The sequence below is a fragment of the Canis lupus genome, chromosome 11 (assembly GCF_011100685.1).
Source record: "Canis lupus familiaris isolate Mischka breed German Shepherd chromosome 11, alternate assembly UU_Cfam_GSD_1.0, whole genome shotgun sequence".
Classification (NCBI taxonomy): Eukaryota; Metazoa; Chordata; class Mammalia; order Carnivora; family Canidae; genus Canis; species Canis lupus.
The window spans coordinates 16,069,817-16,086,441 of NC_049232.1; the positions used below are offsets into that span (position 1 = coordinate 16,069,817).

Here is a 16,625-nt window from a genome sequence, read left to right on the forward strand (position 1 = left end):
ACCCAGTATTAAATAACAGGAATGAGGATGCAAAATTGCGGTTGCTTAGGGAGCTCCGATCTCTGAATTAGCACAAGCTACAGAGTGGGTGGGGAACAGTAGAGGAAATATGAGGGTCTGGCCTTTGAAAGAGAAAAGCTTTGGCAGGCGAAAGCTGTCTGATGGGTATTTTGATGTGAAATGCAGTGAATTTTCACTCTGTCTCCCAAACCCTCAGTAAAACCTACCTGTTTCCCAATACTTTTGCAATTGCATTTGTTTTGGACAGAACGTGATAAAGTGTTGCATCCAACCTAATGGAGAGGGTTAAGGGCAGAGGTGGCCACTATGTGGGTCATCAACAGATAACCAGGTCCCCTGTGCTGCCAATTCTGTGCATACTGGGAACTGCAGCTTGAAGACTAGGAGAAGACCAGAGTACGGACATAAGTGCATATGCCAAATCAACCCTATGCAAAAGCAGTGGTCTGGCTGAATAAATATCAAAATTAGTCTTCAAACCCAGGATGACATGTAGCTATTTAGAAAAAAAAAAAGGTTAATAGGGGTGCCTGGGTGACCAGCTGGTTAAGCGTTTGCCTTTAGCTCAGTTCTGAGATCAAGCCCCATGAGAGGCTCCCTGCTCAGCAGGTAGTCTGTCTCTCCCTCTGGCCCCCTGCCCACTTGTACTCTCTCTAATAAATAAATAAAATCTTTAAAAAAAAAAAGTTAAAAAAAAAGTTAAAAAAAATAAAAAAATAAAAATAAATAAATAAATAAAAAAGTTAAAGGATCATAGGTCAGAAGTTAATTCCAGAACTTAACTCAGAGTAGCCTCAATGATACACATTAGAGATATGCAAAATGCTAGCTTTGACTATATTAGTTGTAATAGGAATATCTTCATCTGAAAAAAAAAAAGAATGATGTTGTGTTCATTAAAAATTCCTCTTCCTGCCCACTTGGACTCTGTACCTCAGCCCTTTGTCTTCACATAGAACTGCCCTGCCTGACCAAATGTTCCTATGTGATTCTGGGACCACCGCTTCCATATCCTGCGTGGCCAAACCTGCAAGGACCTACCTAGTGGAGCAGACCCCATGAATAGGCTTCAGGGGCTTCCAAATCCCTGGGATGTTACACAAACTCTTGTATGTGTATATTTTTCTGACGGACGGGTCATGGCTCTGATTCATATATGATCCTCTAAATATCAAGGACCTCTGAGTAGAAGCCTGATAATGGAACTCCCTCCCAAAAATCTCATATTGCCAAGGCTGAGCACAAAGCTTGGCAAACACTTAGTAATTTTTTTTTTTACTTAAAAAAAAAAAAAAGCTCACAATGATTGACTCTACAAAATATGCCAGATGCTGAGAGGTTTATTATTATGATCTCTACTCTATATATGAGGAAAATGAAATCCTAATTGTAGATCCCTGTTGTAAGACTCTAAACCCTTGATGTTAGCCACTCTGTGTATATGCTGTTAGATGACTGGATGCTGAATGAGATGACTGGTGGTAGTTACTAATACTTTCACTGTACAGGTAAGGTAAATGAGGTGTCAGCACGGGAAGAGGGGGGTTGCACCAAAAACTCACGTGCCTGTCTTCCTGTCAAGTGTATGCTCTTCCTTACAGTTCTCCAGCTGTGTCCGAAATAGTCTTTATTCCTTACAGACAGGAGAATGAAGTCCTGTATCCAAAATTGAACTCATTTCATGCATCTCTGAATGCGGGACTCTGGCGTGTGTATGATAATCTTGTTCATCAGTAGATGACGTTTCACACTGGCAGGCCCTGAGTCCAGAGGGCAGAGCTACCCCTTGGCTTCACCACATTATATGCCTTGAGCATGTGGGCCTGAGATGACCTGACCTTTAGAATTTTAAGAGAAACCAGAAACATAGATTTTTTTTTTAAGTAAAATTTCCTGAGTTTTACACATTGACGACTCACATATTTTTTTTGAAAACACAGTAAAGGCCAAACAAAATATATCATCCAGGGCTGGGTGGGCCTGCAGGCCATCAGTTTGCAACCAAAGTTTTCATTTGGCCAACATCCAGTGTGATCCTCTAGCCCCATCAGGCAGATAGAGTATATGGAGGAGAGGTGAAAAGAATATTAATTTTGTGTTGCTGCCTGTGAGCATCTCTACTGAAATGTTTGGTGAGAGAAGTGGTTGAGAGAGAGACTGAATTTTTTTGTTTGTTTTTACTATCTGTGGATTTGAAATAAGCTCTCCATTGGCCCCCAAACTGAAAATCAGGAACAAGTAGTAACAGTTGTGTGTGACTCTCCCTGAAGCTACCAGTCAAGCTTTCCACCTGCACTAAGAGCCATTCTCAGGCTCACTGACACACGACTTCAGCATTCTTCGAGCTTCTAGGTAGTGTGCAGGGCCCTGCTGAATCTGCAGAAAAATCCCTGGCTCACCGCATGTCTCCTTGCATTGCACGTGCTTCTGCAGGGCAGCAAATCAGCCTCCAGCAGTGAACAAAGGACTTCTTCCAGGACTGCTCTGGATAGTTGCTGTCCACTGAGAAAGAAAGTCTTCTCACAAGGATAGAACTTCTAATAGGAAGCCCCTACTTTGCATTTTACTCTGTCAAGCAAAGCTGTGCAAAGAGACAAATCTGGATCCATTTGGGGATCAACTACTCTGGGACAGGAGCATCCGGGGGCCCTTAGCCAGCTTCCCCAAAAATACAGCCTCTGAGGGTGTGATAGAGAAAGCCACGCAGAAGCATAATCTAGAAGGCCAGACTTTAGAGACCTTTAAGAATTAGTTCCTGCTCTAGCTGTAAGAATTGTAGGTGGAGAAACTTCTGGGAGCATTCTTGTCTTTAAATACAGTAGTAAGAGGGATGCAGAATATTAATGTCCTTTGCAAGGTGTTGGGAAATAACACTAAAAACTCTGCTATTCAAACCGAAGGTGCTGTGTTTGTGCACGCACCCTGTTTCCTCCTGCCATACCAGCAAACTGGGGATTTTCCAGCCTTTTTTTTTCTTTAAAGAACAGCAAGAGAAAACATCACATCTGATCCGTAAGCCAACAGTAACAGAGTGCTAAAGTGTGGACAATATCAAATATTATGTTTGGAGTGAAGCTTCGTTCTTCATAGGCTGCCAGGCATGCTCATTTTAATTTTATAAGGAGAACACATTACTTGACTACTATGGTATTTAGAATCCCTATGCTGGAACAGTACCAAAGTCTGCTGTGAAATAGCTAAGGCTGTTTCCAAACAGTGCTTTCTACTTTTGTTAACACTTTCCTTTCCTTTAAAAAAATTTTTTTTAATTAAAATTCAATTTAGTTAACATATAGTGTATTATTAGTTTTGGGGGTAGAATTTAGTGATACATCAATTGCATATGCAATGTTCCTTTTTTTTAAAAAAAAAATTTACTTATTCATGAGAGACACACAGAGAGAGAGGCAGAGACAGAGGCAGAGGGAGAAGCAGGCTCCACGCAGGGAGCCCGACATGGGACTTGATCCCGGGTCTCCAGGATCACACCCTGGGCCGAAGGTGGCACCAAACCCCTGAGCCACCCAGGCTGCCCTGCAACATTCCTTTTAAGTCAGCTCGATAGAGTGTGCCTTTCTCAGCTTCAGATGACCTCAGATCATTTAATACCCAGCTTCAGCATGTTAGGAGGACCACCCATTGATAATGAAACCGTACCACTATCCAAACATTTGTATCATTCAGGTTTAAAAATTGTGGACAAAGGGGCGCCTAAGTGGCTCAGTTGGTTAAGCATCTGCCTTCGGCTCAGGTCCTGATCCTGGGTCCTGGGATGGAACCCCCCAATCCCCCTGTCTGGGAATCTCTGCTCAGCCGGGTGTCTGCTTCTCCTTCTCCCTCTGCCCACTCCCCACTCACGCTCTCTTGTGCTTTTTCTTTCTCAAATAAGCAAATAAAATCTTTAAAACAAACTTTTTAATATTGTGGACCAAGATCAATTTCATATATCAATGCACACCCCAAAGAACGAACCTATGTTAGGTTTCTCCTTCTCTATTCCCACTTTTAAAATTCCTGAATATATAAGAACCTGTATGTTCAACAGAGGCCAAGTGGGAATGGTTCCCACAGGGAACACACAAGGCAGCAAAGGATCATGAGCTTTTTCACTCCTGCAAATAATGTGGTTCTTGAGGTAGAGAATCCAATTATCCCTTAAACTGTCTCCCATGTCCTGATCCATAGGGTTTGTTTCTTGTGCCAAGAGTTAAGGTAACCTGTGAAGGGAGCTGAATTAAGAGGTGCATTTTCCATGCATAAGGGGTCTAGAAGCCCATATATTCTAGAATTAAAGGCTGGATATAATTTGGAATTGGCTTTTTGTTTGGACTTTATTTTTGGTTGAGTAAATAATGATGGTTTGAGTGAAATATATGTGTAGATCCTTATTTTTTAATTGAGATGTAATTCACCTGTTCTACAATGCACCCATTTAAAATGGGTCTTAGTATATTCACAGAGCTGTGCATCCATCATGGTAATCAATTTTAGAAACTTGTCATCACTCCCAAAAGAAATTCCATACCCGTTAGCAGCCACTCCCCACTCCTCTCCTCCCACAGCCCCTGGAAAACAACAAATCTGTTTTCTGTCCCAATGGATTTGCCTGTTGTGGATGTCTTATATCAATGGTATACAGTAGTGGCCCTTTCTGTCCATTTTTTTTCACTTAGCACATTTTCAAGAGGGAGATACATGTCATATACACATGCACCAGAGTACTGTCTGAATGCTCCAAAAGGACCTGGACAGCACTGTTCTTGCTCTTCACTTTCTCACCTTCTTCAGAGAGTTCACATCACATCTTGATGTACTGGGGAAGCTGAGCAAGTCCTGCTGTCTCTCACAACAAATCTTCACTTGCCAATGGACATCTCGGTGTCAAGTCCTTCACACTCAATGCGTGCAACATGACCTCAGCAACTGAGGTATTCCTCTTCTTTTATTCATTTTTGTTAATGACACAACCTACTGTGCACAGTGACTTTAAAACCTAGTCATCCTCCCCTGGTACAAATTTCATTCCTCTGCCACTGTGCTGGATGTGTGTTCTGCCCATTTTGCCCCCATGGCTTCTCCAGGCTGCCTGGCCCTGTGCCCTTGGGGACGTTCCTTGGCCCCCACCCCTGTCACAGCCTCCTGCTCCAGCCTCTCCTGTACCGTGGCTGAACCCCAAGTGATGGAGAAGGTAGAGCAGGGGAGCCATTGGTTGGCTCAGACCGATGCTCATCCCAGCATAATGGAGAGACAGGTTGTCCTCTTTGTGCCTGGAGGGGGAAGCTGAATGCTTGGCAGCTCTTCCCCAGGCAGCCTGGGCTGCACCTGAAGGGGTTCTGACTGATTCATTTTCAAGTCCCCCAGCTGACCCTAATGGATAGTTCTGGGTTCAAACACATTGCAGCAATAGCACTGTGGGAGGACAAGCAAGTGCTCTCATGTCAGGAGACCTGGTGTCCATCCTTGGCCTCCCAAAGGTTGGCTGTGGTACCTATAGCATCTAATTGTCGACCAACACTTTTATTATTTGTAGCATGGGCTAAATACATGGGAATGTTCTGTGCATTAATTAAATCAGATGTGAAGTATAAAGTAGAATGCCTGGCACAGAGTAGTCACTCAGAAGGTAGGGGGTGGAGTAGGATAGATATGCCTTGTTCTGAACTGTCTTTGTCACGTTGCTAATATGGCTGGGTGATAACCAACGACCAGTTTGAGTCTTTGTGAAAGGTACAATGACTCAGCTGGCTGAGGGTACTCTGGAACTTACAACTAATCTTGACACAGGAGCACAGCCAGACCTCAACATTTTGTGCTGCTTTAGTTCTTGAAATGTGGGAAGGTGCAATGGTGCATGCAGGCAGTGTGGTGTGTGGAGGGCCAATGGGTCAGCAGTCAGGAGAACTCGATGTGACAGGAAGAAACTTCCACTATATCCACATGGGTTTAGGCTGTTCTTGACACCCTGTTCATACAACCACCTAAACCCTAATCATAATGTTTTCTCTTCCCTAAAACTCTTTGGGTAGATAAACTGAGACACTTGGTAACAATGGGCTCTAAATACTTTGCAAGGTCTCCTCAACACTTCTGAACTATGATAAAGGCTTCTTGTGGAGACAGCTGTGCACACCTTCATTCTCTCCCCTCTGCAGGAGGAGCTCTGGGTTAGAAAACCTGTAGGAGAATCACATAGCTGGACTGCATGTATACCACCCGGCAGCTCCTTCAATCCCCCAAAGCGAGTTGACTTTGGCTTCCCAAGAGAGCTGCTTGTTTTTTAGTAACAAAGGGACAGATGATCCCTTCTGAAAAGCTGGCATCAGGACAGGAGGGAAGGGGTAGGCAAGAGATCTGGCAGGGCCGTTGTATCCCCATCCCTATCTGAGGACAGGAACAGGCCTCTGCCCCTGACCAGGCTTTCTTTTGAGTCTGTGAGGCCACAGGCCGGTCACTTCCTCAGCTCAGGATCGTGTATCAGAAACAGCAATGCAGCAGCTCAGAACTCTGACTTACGGCAGGGATCTAAATAAGGCAGGGCTCAAATTCTCTCTTTTGGGCATCAGCAAAGACTATCGGAAGTGTCAGCAGGCTGAGAATGCAGACCTCGTCGGAGAGCTAACTTTGGACTTGGAACAGCAGTTTACTCCAGGCCCCAAATCCACCCTCACTGCCAACTTGATTTATGATGCTGGGGTCAGCCCACTGAAACTCATATGGCCAAGGAGCCAGGTTCCTCAACTTACTTCCCAACTGTGCCCCCTCTGCATCTCAGACACCTCTCACAGTTGGCAAATCAGAAGGAGCACACAGTGCACGGGGTTTCCTTAGAAGGTGCCTAAGGCAAAGCAAAGACCCACACCAGAAGCAAACATTTGAAATCTATGTGACTGGGATCCCTGGGTGGCGCAGCGGTTTAGCGCCTGCCTTTGGCCCAGGGCGCGATCCTGGAGACCCGGGATCGAATCCCACGTCGGGCTCCCGGTGCATGGAGCCTGCTTCTCCCTCTGCCTGTGTCTCTGCCTCTCTCTCTCTCTCTCTCTCTCTCTCTCTCTGTATGACTATCATAAATAAATAAAAATTAAAAAAAAAGAAATCTATGTGACTTTACCTTTTTCCTTTTATCTATGTTCAGCTTCCTTTATGGTTTTCATATTTAATGAGTATTGGTTAATTTTTCCCAGTCCTAACACTGAAAAGTTGATCAGAACATGTGACACCTACTATTGTACGACAAGAGTGTCAGAAGTTATCCAGGTGAGGTCAAAGCAGGGTAAAATCTCTTTGTGATCTACAGGTGATCCCCGAATGGAAATATATCATGTTAGTGCGGGGCCTTGCAATTTTGAGGGGTTGGAAGGGAAGAAAATACTACGGTTTCCTCAGCGCATGGGGGGATGCTACTGGTCGTTTGAGTGATGCAATGCTCTAAGAAGGGAATGTGTTGTCACCCTCTAAGGAGGGTGGTGGCTCTGGGATGGACTCGGTGCACTCATGGGGGCTGTGGGGGCAGAAGGTTGAGGAAACCTGGTGATTCTCCATATTCAAAAAAAGACGTTCTAGAGAGTAAACCAAACTGGAGTGAAGTTGCTTGGAAATTAAATAGGACAGGGACGCCTTCTATGCCAGGGCAGGGGGATATGGAAAGGAACAAGACAAGCCCAGCAGAGGGGAGGCCCAGCCAAGGGGCAGCACCCTGGAAAGAAAGTACAGGAAGCAGAGCCCAGTGGATGGGGGAGGCTGATGGAGAACCAGATGGGAAATAGGCTGCAGCTCCAGAGCCTGTGGGCTCATTGCCAGAGCCCAGCCCAGGCCTCAAGGGAAAAGAGAAGAAGCCAGCAGGAGCATAGGGCTTCTGAGAGCCAGTCATGGTTCTCAAATATATTTGGGTCATGGGTCCCTTTTAGGATCTGAGGAAAACTAAAGAGCTACTCCCCAGGAAAACACCTTCCTTTCTGGGGTTTCGCAGGTCCCTGCAGGCCAGATCACAGACTCGGGGTGAGGAAGCCCAGGCCCAAAGGATGCTCCTGGGCACTGAAATGAAGAGCAGTGACAGGAGTGATGGCAGGAAATACTTGCATGATTGTTTAATCTTTTAAACCTCTGGCAAACTAAGTGGAATAATATGAGACCTGGCCTGAAACTGGTCTGAATAATACATAATTTGCAGCAAAGATGAGTGAGGCACTTAAACTTCTGATGTGTGTGTGAGTCCAGTGGAAAGGCGGGGACCAAGAGGGTGGGGGAGAGAGCCTAGAGGCAGCCCTGAAGAAAAGAGGAAGAAAGAAAAATGGGGAAACCAAAGGTAGGGAGTGTTTGGCAAGGAAACTGTCCCCCTCTGCACCCCCAGATGGTGGTGCAGAGAACGTTCAAAACAATGGGGAATGGCTCTGGGTTAATGATGCTTTGCTCTTAGGGAGCACCCTTGGCTTTCGTAACATGTGTTTCATACTAAATTAAGATACATGGTATTTTTTTAAGAAAAAAAATAAAAACATGTATTTGTAATAGTGAGTCTACTTATATTGTAATGATGTCTTTTTTTTTTTTTTTTTTTTTTAACAAGGCATTGTTGTTTCATCTAGTCATTTCATTAAGCCACAACCTGATTTCTGAAAAGATGTGTCTTGGGAGGTATGGGGTGGGGGGGCGGGCAAAGGGTTGCTGCTCTGTTTGCTATTATTAAATTATGTGATAGGTTTAATCTGATGTTTTTATATTAATACTAGAGCATGCCTTTTTTATGTATGAATTTTCAGTGGTGGTAGGAAGGCTCTAATTCTGAAAAAAAACACAGCAGTTTTTTATTTGTTTTTAAAGATTTTATTTATTTATTTTAGAGAGATAGCACACAAGTCGGGGGAAGGGCAGAGGGAGAAGGAGGGAGAGTACCCCAAGCAGACTCCCCACTGAGTGAGGAGCCCTATGACCCTGAGAACTTGCCGAGAGCCGAAATCAAGAGTTAGATGCTCAACTGACTGAACCATCCAAGCACCCCTGATTCTTTTTTTTTTTTTTTTTTTTAGTGAAAATATAGTTGACATACAATACTATTATTAGTTTTAGGTGTACAACATAGTGATTCAACATTTACATACATTAGGAAATGATCACCACCATAAATCTAGCTATCATCTGTCATTGTACAAAGTTGTTATGATATTATTAACCATATTCCCTATGCTGTATGTTGTATCCCTGTGTCTAATTTATCAGTGGTCTTGGATTCTTAAACACACCTTTGCTGGGAGAGAGCCTGACCCTGAGAGCATTTTTCATGGATGACTATTTGGTCCATGGGTCTACAGAAGACATAAGGAGATAGCAAGGTAGACTGTTAAAGGAAACTCACCTTCTTAGAAAGAAAGGGATAGTTTAGAGCACTAGCAGGACATGCCCTGAATGTGACTCCATAGCAAGCTTATCTAGTGGTAGTAGGATTTATAGAAATATGTTTATTGTGTACCGTTCCACAAAGATACGTACAGCATACTGTGAAAGGTACAAAAATAAGGAATGCAGAATTAGGAGTCAGAAGAACTGGAATCAGGCAGATTCAGAAACTGTAAGGCACATGGTCTTGGCAAATTTTTTTTATCATTTCAAACAGAGCCTAAGTATCCTCCATATAAAATGAGACTTAAAAGTGCCTGCTACCTCCCTACGGGATACGTTGTATCAAATATGAGAAGCGAATGAAATAAGAAATTAAAGCACTGATATCTCTAAAGTACCATATTAAAATATACCATTATTATATAAAGCTAATTTTTTGAAAACTTAAGCATATATAAAATAATTTTTTTTGAGCACCTACTTTAGACAAAGCATCATTCTAGGTGTTGTGAATTACAGAGGCAAATAAGTCCTTCAAAGAGCTTTGTTTGTGATTCTGAAACTTAAAGGGTCAGATTGAAAGCTGAGAAGTCATATTATGAAGATTTTTCAAATAGTTAAAGTTGGATGGATCTATATCCAAACAGAAAAATAAACTATTTCATTTAGGTAGGTCCTTTTAAATAAAGTGAATATATGAAAAATTCTAAAATAAGTGCAATGAAGTAGACACCTGAGAATCAATATTGGTAAATCTGTCTTGAGCAATACATAAAGCAAATAAATTTGAGCTGAATCATGTGATGCTTTTTTCTGTTGTTTTGTTTTAATCTCAAAAGGATTGCTGACCTCTGCTGACATGCCAGTATTTAGGAGAGGCACTTGCAGAGCAATCAGGCCTTTTTTACAAATGAATTTTGATTTCTACAAACAGAAGACAGTAGGATAAATATAAGCACTTGTCTCCTTAGACTCTAATAAAATGATAACAAAATGGGAGGGATGTAAAGGGACACAAAAGAGAATCAGGGAAAGAAGATTTCAACAAACTTCCAGAGGTCAAGGGGAGGCTGGCACAGAGAGCAGAGCAGATGATGGTTAATTTTATGTGTCAGTTTAGGTAGGCTATGATGCCCGGTTGTTTGGGCAAATGCTAGACTAGATGTTTCTGTGAAGGTATTTTGTAGATGGGATTAACATTTATAGTCATTTGACTTTAAGTAAAGGAGATTATCCTCCATAATTCGAGTGTGTATGGGAGTGTGTGTGTGTGTGTGTGTGTGTGAGAGAGAGAGAGAGAGAGAGAGAGAGAGAGAGAGAGAATCTAATCGGTGAAAGGTTTTCCTAGCAAAAATTAAGGTTTCCCAGAGAAGGAATTCTGCCTCAAGATTGTAACATAGAAATCCTGCCAGAGTTTTCAGCCTGCGGGCCTGCCCTGTGGATTTAGGACTCAAGACTGCAACATCATCTCTCATTTGAATTTCTAGCCTGTCTGCTTGATCTATATAGATTTCGAACTTTCCAGCCCCCACAATCGTGTATGCCAGTTCCTTAAAATAAATCTATCTCTGTCTCTCTAACTGTATCTGTATCTAATTTTACAACTGTCATCTCTGTCTCTATCTCTCTGGTTCTATTCCCCTGGAGAAGAATCCTGGCTGACAATGAGAACAGCCTAGAACATGCAGGAGAAAACTGGGAAAGTGGAAGGGTGGAGGGAGCAAGCATCCTGGCAGTGTAGCAGTAAAAGCCCTGGCTCACTGGGCAGCTGCAGCACACACTAGGACTTGAGAAGGAAGGAGATTCACTCAGGTCTTCTTAAGGTTCACGGGGCCTGCAGATGCTCCTCACACTCCTCTCCATCCTCCACCTTAGGTCCATGCACTGGGCCGGAAACCCAGAATTTTACTTTTACAAGTTAAATTGTACTATCTGTAGGGTATTAACATTAGGGGAAGCTGGGTGAGGGATATATACAGGAAGTATACTTTTTGGGTTAACTTTTCTCTAAGCCTAAAATTAGTTCAAATAAACCATTTTTTTAAAATTGGGGGCGGGGGACGACATCTGGGTGGCTCAGTGGTTGGGTGTCTGCCTTTGGCTCAGGTCCTGATCCCAAGATCCTGGGATCAAATCCCATATCGAGCTCCCTGCAGGGTGCCTGCTTCTCCCTCTGCCTGTGTCTCTGCCTCTTCTCTGTGTCTCTCATGAATAAATAAATAAAATCTTTTTAAAAATTGGGAAGAAGTAGAAGGGCTAGAGGATGTGCCACACAGTAGAGTAAAATCTTGTCTGCACGCATTTTAAGCACTACTCCCCCCACCGCCAAAAACTCCTAACTAAAATCTAGCCCCTTCTCAGTGTTGTTTCCAGCTGGGGATCGAGGTAGTACTATGGCTTTTCTGTATAATCATTTCTGTGCTGTCTTATTTTTTAACTGATACATGTATCATTTTCACAAAAACTCGAAGCAGAAGAGTTATTTTACTTAGACATGAAAGAGTTTTTTTTTTTTTTAATGGAGTTAACTCCCATTGACATCACCAACACACTTCACTGAAGAAGAAAAAGCCTGTAATAATAGGACAAAAGAGGAAATATTGCAAATGCAGACTTAGAGGCTCAAGTAGGAAGATAATATGGACATTTCTGAGCTGCCTTCTTTGTCAGAAAGCAAAGGAACAGGGCCACTTGGGTGGCTCAGTCGACTGACTCCTGGCTCAGTCGACTGACTCTTGATTTCAGCTTAGGTTGTGATCTTGGAGTCGTATGACTGAGCACTGAGTGGGGCTCCATTCTCGGCTAAGATTCTGTTTGGGATTCTCTACCTCTGTCCTTTCCCCCAGCTCATGCAAGCACACACACTTTCTCTCTCTCTCTGCCTAAATAAGTAAATAAAATCTAAAAAAACAAGCAAAGGAAGTTTAAAAAACATAATTTAGTAACCCTTTCCCCTCTCCTAGATACTATGGATCTCATCAGTGCATGAGTGTAAATTTCAGTGTATAAATAGACCAAACAATTCATGAGTTGGGGCACACATTTATCTTGACCCCTTCCCTTGGCTGAGAAGTGAGATTTGTGTAGTAAGTACTACTGTGATCTAGCAAACAATAAACTGTAATACACATAGAAGAAATAAATGTTTTACTGATAGCACCAGTATGAATATATTAATCACAATACTTAAAGCACATCATTGATCATCGTGAGCAGCTTCCTATTATATTATGCTCTAATCCTTGGTGTCTTCTGCAATGATATCAACTTGTCTTAGTAAGAATGAAATTTAGCAGCATGATGTTGTCTTCTATTACTGTGTTTTCTTCTCCCTACATCCATTATCACTGTATTCTTTCCCTGGCAAATGTATTCCACTGCCTGATAAAATGTGTAGCATTATGAATTCGTCATATGCCTAGCAAGCAAGAGTCACCAAAGATATTTCCATGTATTTGCTGCCTCTTGGAATTGACAATACAGGGACTGCCAACTGGGTCTTCTTCAGGCCATGTGGCATATACAAAGTTGAACAAGTCACTCTGGTTGCAAATGCTAGCAGCTCTGGGGGAGCAATTTACTGGATAATATGAGGGAGAGCCAACCTGTGGGTTTAGTTAATACCAAGTGATCAGTCACAAATCTGCTGGGTGCCTTAGGGTATATGGTACAATCAAAACCTGTGATTGTCTCCCTTACCCATCCCCCACCCATCCCAGCTTCTCTTTTGCTCTCACATTCTGATAACCAAGCTCTAAAAAGTTCACTGGCAGTCAGATCTGTAGCTGGAAACAGAACAAAACTCTTCCCCTCCATACCACAGGTATCCTATTTATTGATTTCTATCATTTTGCCCAAACTAGTATCCATAAGAAGAATGCCAAATCAGCCTGATGGAACACAAGACCTGCCTAATGATGCTGTTGAGACTTCCCCAGTACCTCCCTGGATACACACTCAGGTAAGGAGGGGGCACTTACCGCTCTGTGGCTGATAGGTAGGCACAGAATGGACATTTCCCTAAAGGAAAATCAGAAAATAATCATTTTCCATTTACTTTCCCACCTTTCTATTTTGTTACAATGGAGTTGTGGGTAAAGTACAAAAGCTCCCTGGAGTCAAGTGCCCTTGGCTGAAAGTTTTCCTTAGTCAGGATCACTTGGGGAATTCCTATCTAAATACTTTGAGTTAACTAGCTTCTGGAGGTTACTAGCTGGATTTGTAGGTCAGGGTCCCTCTACAGTTAGTTGCCACAGAACTCTGAAGGTTTCCAAAGGGCATCAGAGAGTCCCCAAGTAATTGATTTTTTTTCCTTCCTGTTTCTGATGCCCAGCTGATTCTATAGCCAACTACCATGAATCACAATAGGCCAGAGGAGGACCAGACTTCCAACCCAAGTGGCCTTTGAACTGATCTTCCTATTGAGCACAGAGGTGCCATCTGCAGCAAAAACCAGTGAGCACTCTAACACATCTCTCCTGCAATTGGGCTTAGGCTTCAAGGCCAGGAGTGGGAAGCCAAACCCATAATCCCCTATTTCAACCAAAGACTAGATGATAAGATGCCTTGTTTGCAAAGTGGCTCCAGTGGTCAGAATCTGAAAGCATGTAGGTAAGGAGGTAAAAGAAATCAGTTATCAGGCAATTGAGAGTTTGTCTAAAGCTTGGAAATATCGCCGCCCCCCCCCCCCCGCCCTTTTTAAAAAAGATTTATTTATCTATTCATGAGAGACAGAGAGGCAGAAATATAGGCAGAGGGAGAAGCAGGCCCCCCCACAGGGAGCCCAGTGTGGGGCCCCATCCCGGATCCTGGGATCACGTCCTGAGCCAAAGGCTGACACCTAACCACGGAGCTACCCAGGCGTCCCTAGAAAAATCGCCCTTAAAAAGATGTGCTATTTTCAGGTTCCCAGGACTCTACACAATCCGATGCCATCAACACCATGACCGGTGACTGCTTGAAGGCTGGGAAATGACTCTGTGGCCCACTAGATTTTCTGAGCTTATCTGCAAAGCTACTTTAATCTCCCCTGAATATCAGGGCAGAGTTTTGCCAAGCAGCCAAACACTCACTTTAATCATTTTTAGTTAGGAGAAAAAAAAAAAAAGAAAGTTCTGTATATAAATAAAAAGCTTAACACATTGAGATGGGGTCCATATCCCTGCTCCATTTCTCTCTCTTCAGTGCACCCACAGCTGAATCAGAGCAAGCCAAATGACACCTCGAGGGGCTTTCAATCTACCTGAAATCTATAATCCTATCAAAATGATCTAAAATGGTGTGCATGTAACCTTAAACGTCGACCTCTCTCGGTGAATATTATAGGAATGCAAAACAGAACAGCCACTTTGAAAAATGATTCAGCAGTTTCTTATAAGAATTAAACATACACCTGTCATTCAACTCTGCAATCCCATGCTCAGGTATTTAGGTAAGATAAAAGAAAACACAATATTCACACACAAAAATTGTATGTAATGTTTCTGGTGACTTTATTCATAACGCCCTCAAACTGGAAATAGTGCAGACTGTTCTTCCACTGGTGAAGAGATACTGTAGTACACCCATACAATGAAATCCTACTGAGCAATAAAAAGAAATGAGCTACAGACAGAGAACAGCATAGATGGATCTCAAGTACATTTTGTTATATGAAAGAAACCAGACTCAAAAGCCTTCATGCCATAGGATTTCATTTACACAACAGCCTATAAAAGGCAAAACCGTAGGATTAACAAACATGTCAGTAGTGGCCAGGGGCTGGGAGTGGAAGGGACAGCTGATTTCAAGACGGCATGAAAGAAATTTGGGGGATGATGACACTATTCTATATCTTGATTATGGTGCTAGTTACTCAACTGTATGCATTTATTAAAAGGCTTGGTACCATATGCCAAAAAAGGGTGACTTTAGTCCAAGTTACAATAAACCAATTGAAAATAAAATCTCAGGGTAAAGTGGTCAGTGATGAAGAAAGACAGATTTCAAAACAGCTGATTAACTTCACACCTACAATCAAGATCTGGAGGCCTTCTCCCAAGCTGGGTCTGGTAGGGCTCAGAAGCCAGCCACTCAGTTACCTTTGGACATACAGTTCAAACAAAGCACTAATACATAAATCAATAGGCCACTGCACCAGCATGCTACCACACATACTCATTTGGCATGTTTTCTAGCCTGTTTCTTAATGAGAGAGCTTCTCACATGCTGACATTAAGGTACTGGTTATTTTGCAGGGTGGAGCATGTTCCGACCTTACTTCTCCTAGAGTTCTAACTCCTTGGATGTCCCAGCTTACGTAATCATTGGAGTCAAGCAGTTATATCACACTGAGAATTCAAGCCTGTCTTTGTGTTTTCTATAAATGAAGAAATACATGAAAAAAGTAAATGAATAAATGAAGCAAATTATCTTTATTAGCCCAACCGGACATAGCAAAGACAAAAAAGAGACTTCCCTAATTCAGTGATATTCTTTCAGATTACTGGTACAGAATTATTGTTGGCAGGAAAACACTCACATCCTGGACATTCAGAGGTTTTTGTTTAATTTTCCACTGGATGCCATGACCATAATATAATATACTACCTCCATTTCCAATGGTTGTGATTTGAAGCTAGGCTTTATTTTTCCCCTCTTCTCCCAATAGGAAGATTTACTGAGAATCCGCTATATGGAAATAAATGCTAAGGGCAGATGGCATGAGAAAATGCAGAGATGCAGCCTTTCGGCAGCCTACTACAGTGACTCAAATACCGCCAGTGAAAGCAGTGTGATATGTGAACAAGAGAGGCATAAATAGAGTGCTAAGGCAGCAAGGGGGAAGGGAAACTGGACCAGTCTGGGACAGTGGGGTGAGCCCCTAAAGGATGAAGATGATGTGAGACTGTAGACCTTCCAGGCTGAGGAACTACTTTGCATAAAGGGCCTTGTGGGGGCAGATTTGCTTGAGTCAGTTTTCATCTGGCATCTTGGAGCCTGAAAGCCATGGGTCTTATATTTGGGGTGGCAGGGGGACTCCACTATCTTCAGGCCTCTGGCCTCTCTGTTCTCCAAGAGTCCCGATGCTCCCTGTTCTCTCACACATGCCACATGTTTAAGTGATCCGCCTTGTCCATGAAGGCCTTTCAGTGGGGACCCTGATCACTTGTGGTTGATTACTGGGTTATGAAGAGTCAAGTGTGGAAAACAACAGGAAAGGGACAGGAGGGCATGCTGGTGGTGGATCCAGGGTCTTTAATCACCTTGGGGAACAGTGTTAGCAAAAAACA

The 16,625-nt window shown here is 42.9% G+C and overlaps 1 protein-coding gene and 1 long non-coding RNA gene across 6 annotated transcripts in view; one reads left to right on the forward strand and one right to left on the reverse strand.

Annotated features, from left to right (window-relative positions):
• Positions 1-16,625, reverse strand: part of MARCHF3 (membrane associated ring-CH-type finger 3) — a 136,788-nt gene that overhangs the window by 92,788 nt on the left and 27,375 nt on the right. The window lies entirely within an intron of this gene.
• LOC111098008 overlaps positions 1-16,625 on the forward strand; it is a 51,281-nt gene that overhangs the window by 14,436 nt on the left and 20,220 nt on the right. For 2 of the 5 annotated variants that reach the window (XR_005366627.1, XR_005366626.1), the window contains 2 exons: positions 13,218-13,315; positions 13,688-13,809. This is a non-coding gene — a long non-coding RNA (uncharacterized LOC111098008). Of the gene's footprint in view, positions 1-13,217; positions 13,316-13,687; positions 13,810-14,258; positions 14,455-14,538; positions 14,786-15,590; positions 15,840-16,625 lie in introns of those variants that run through there. The other 3 variants (XR_005366628.1, XR_005366630.1, XR_005366629.1) reach the window with 3 other exon arrangements.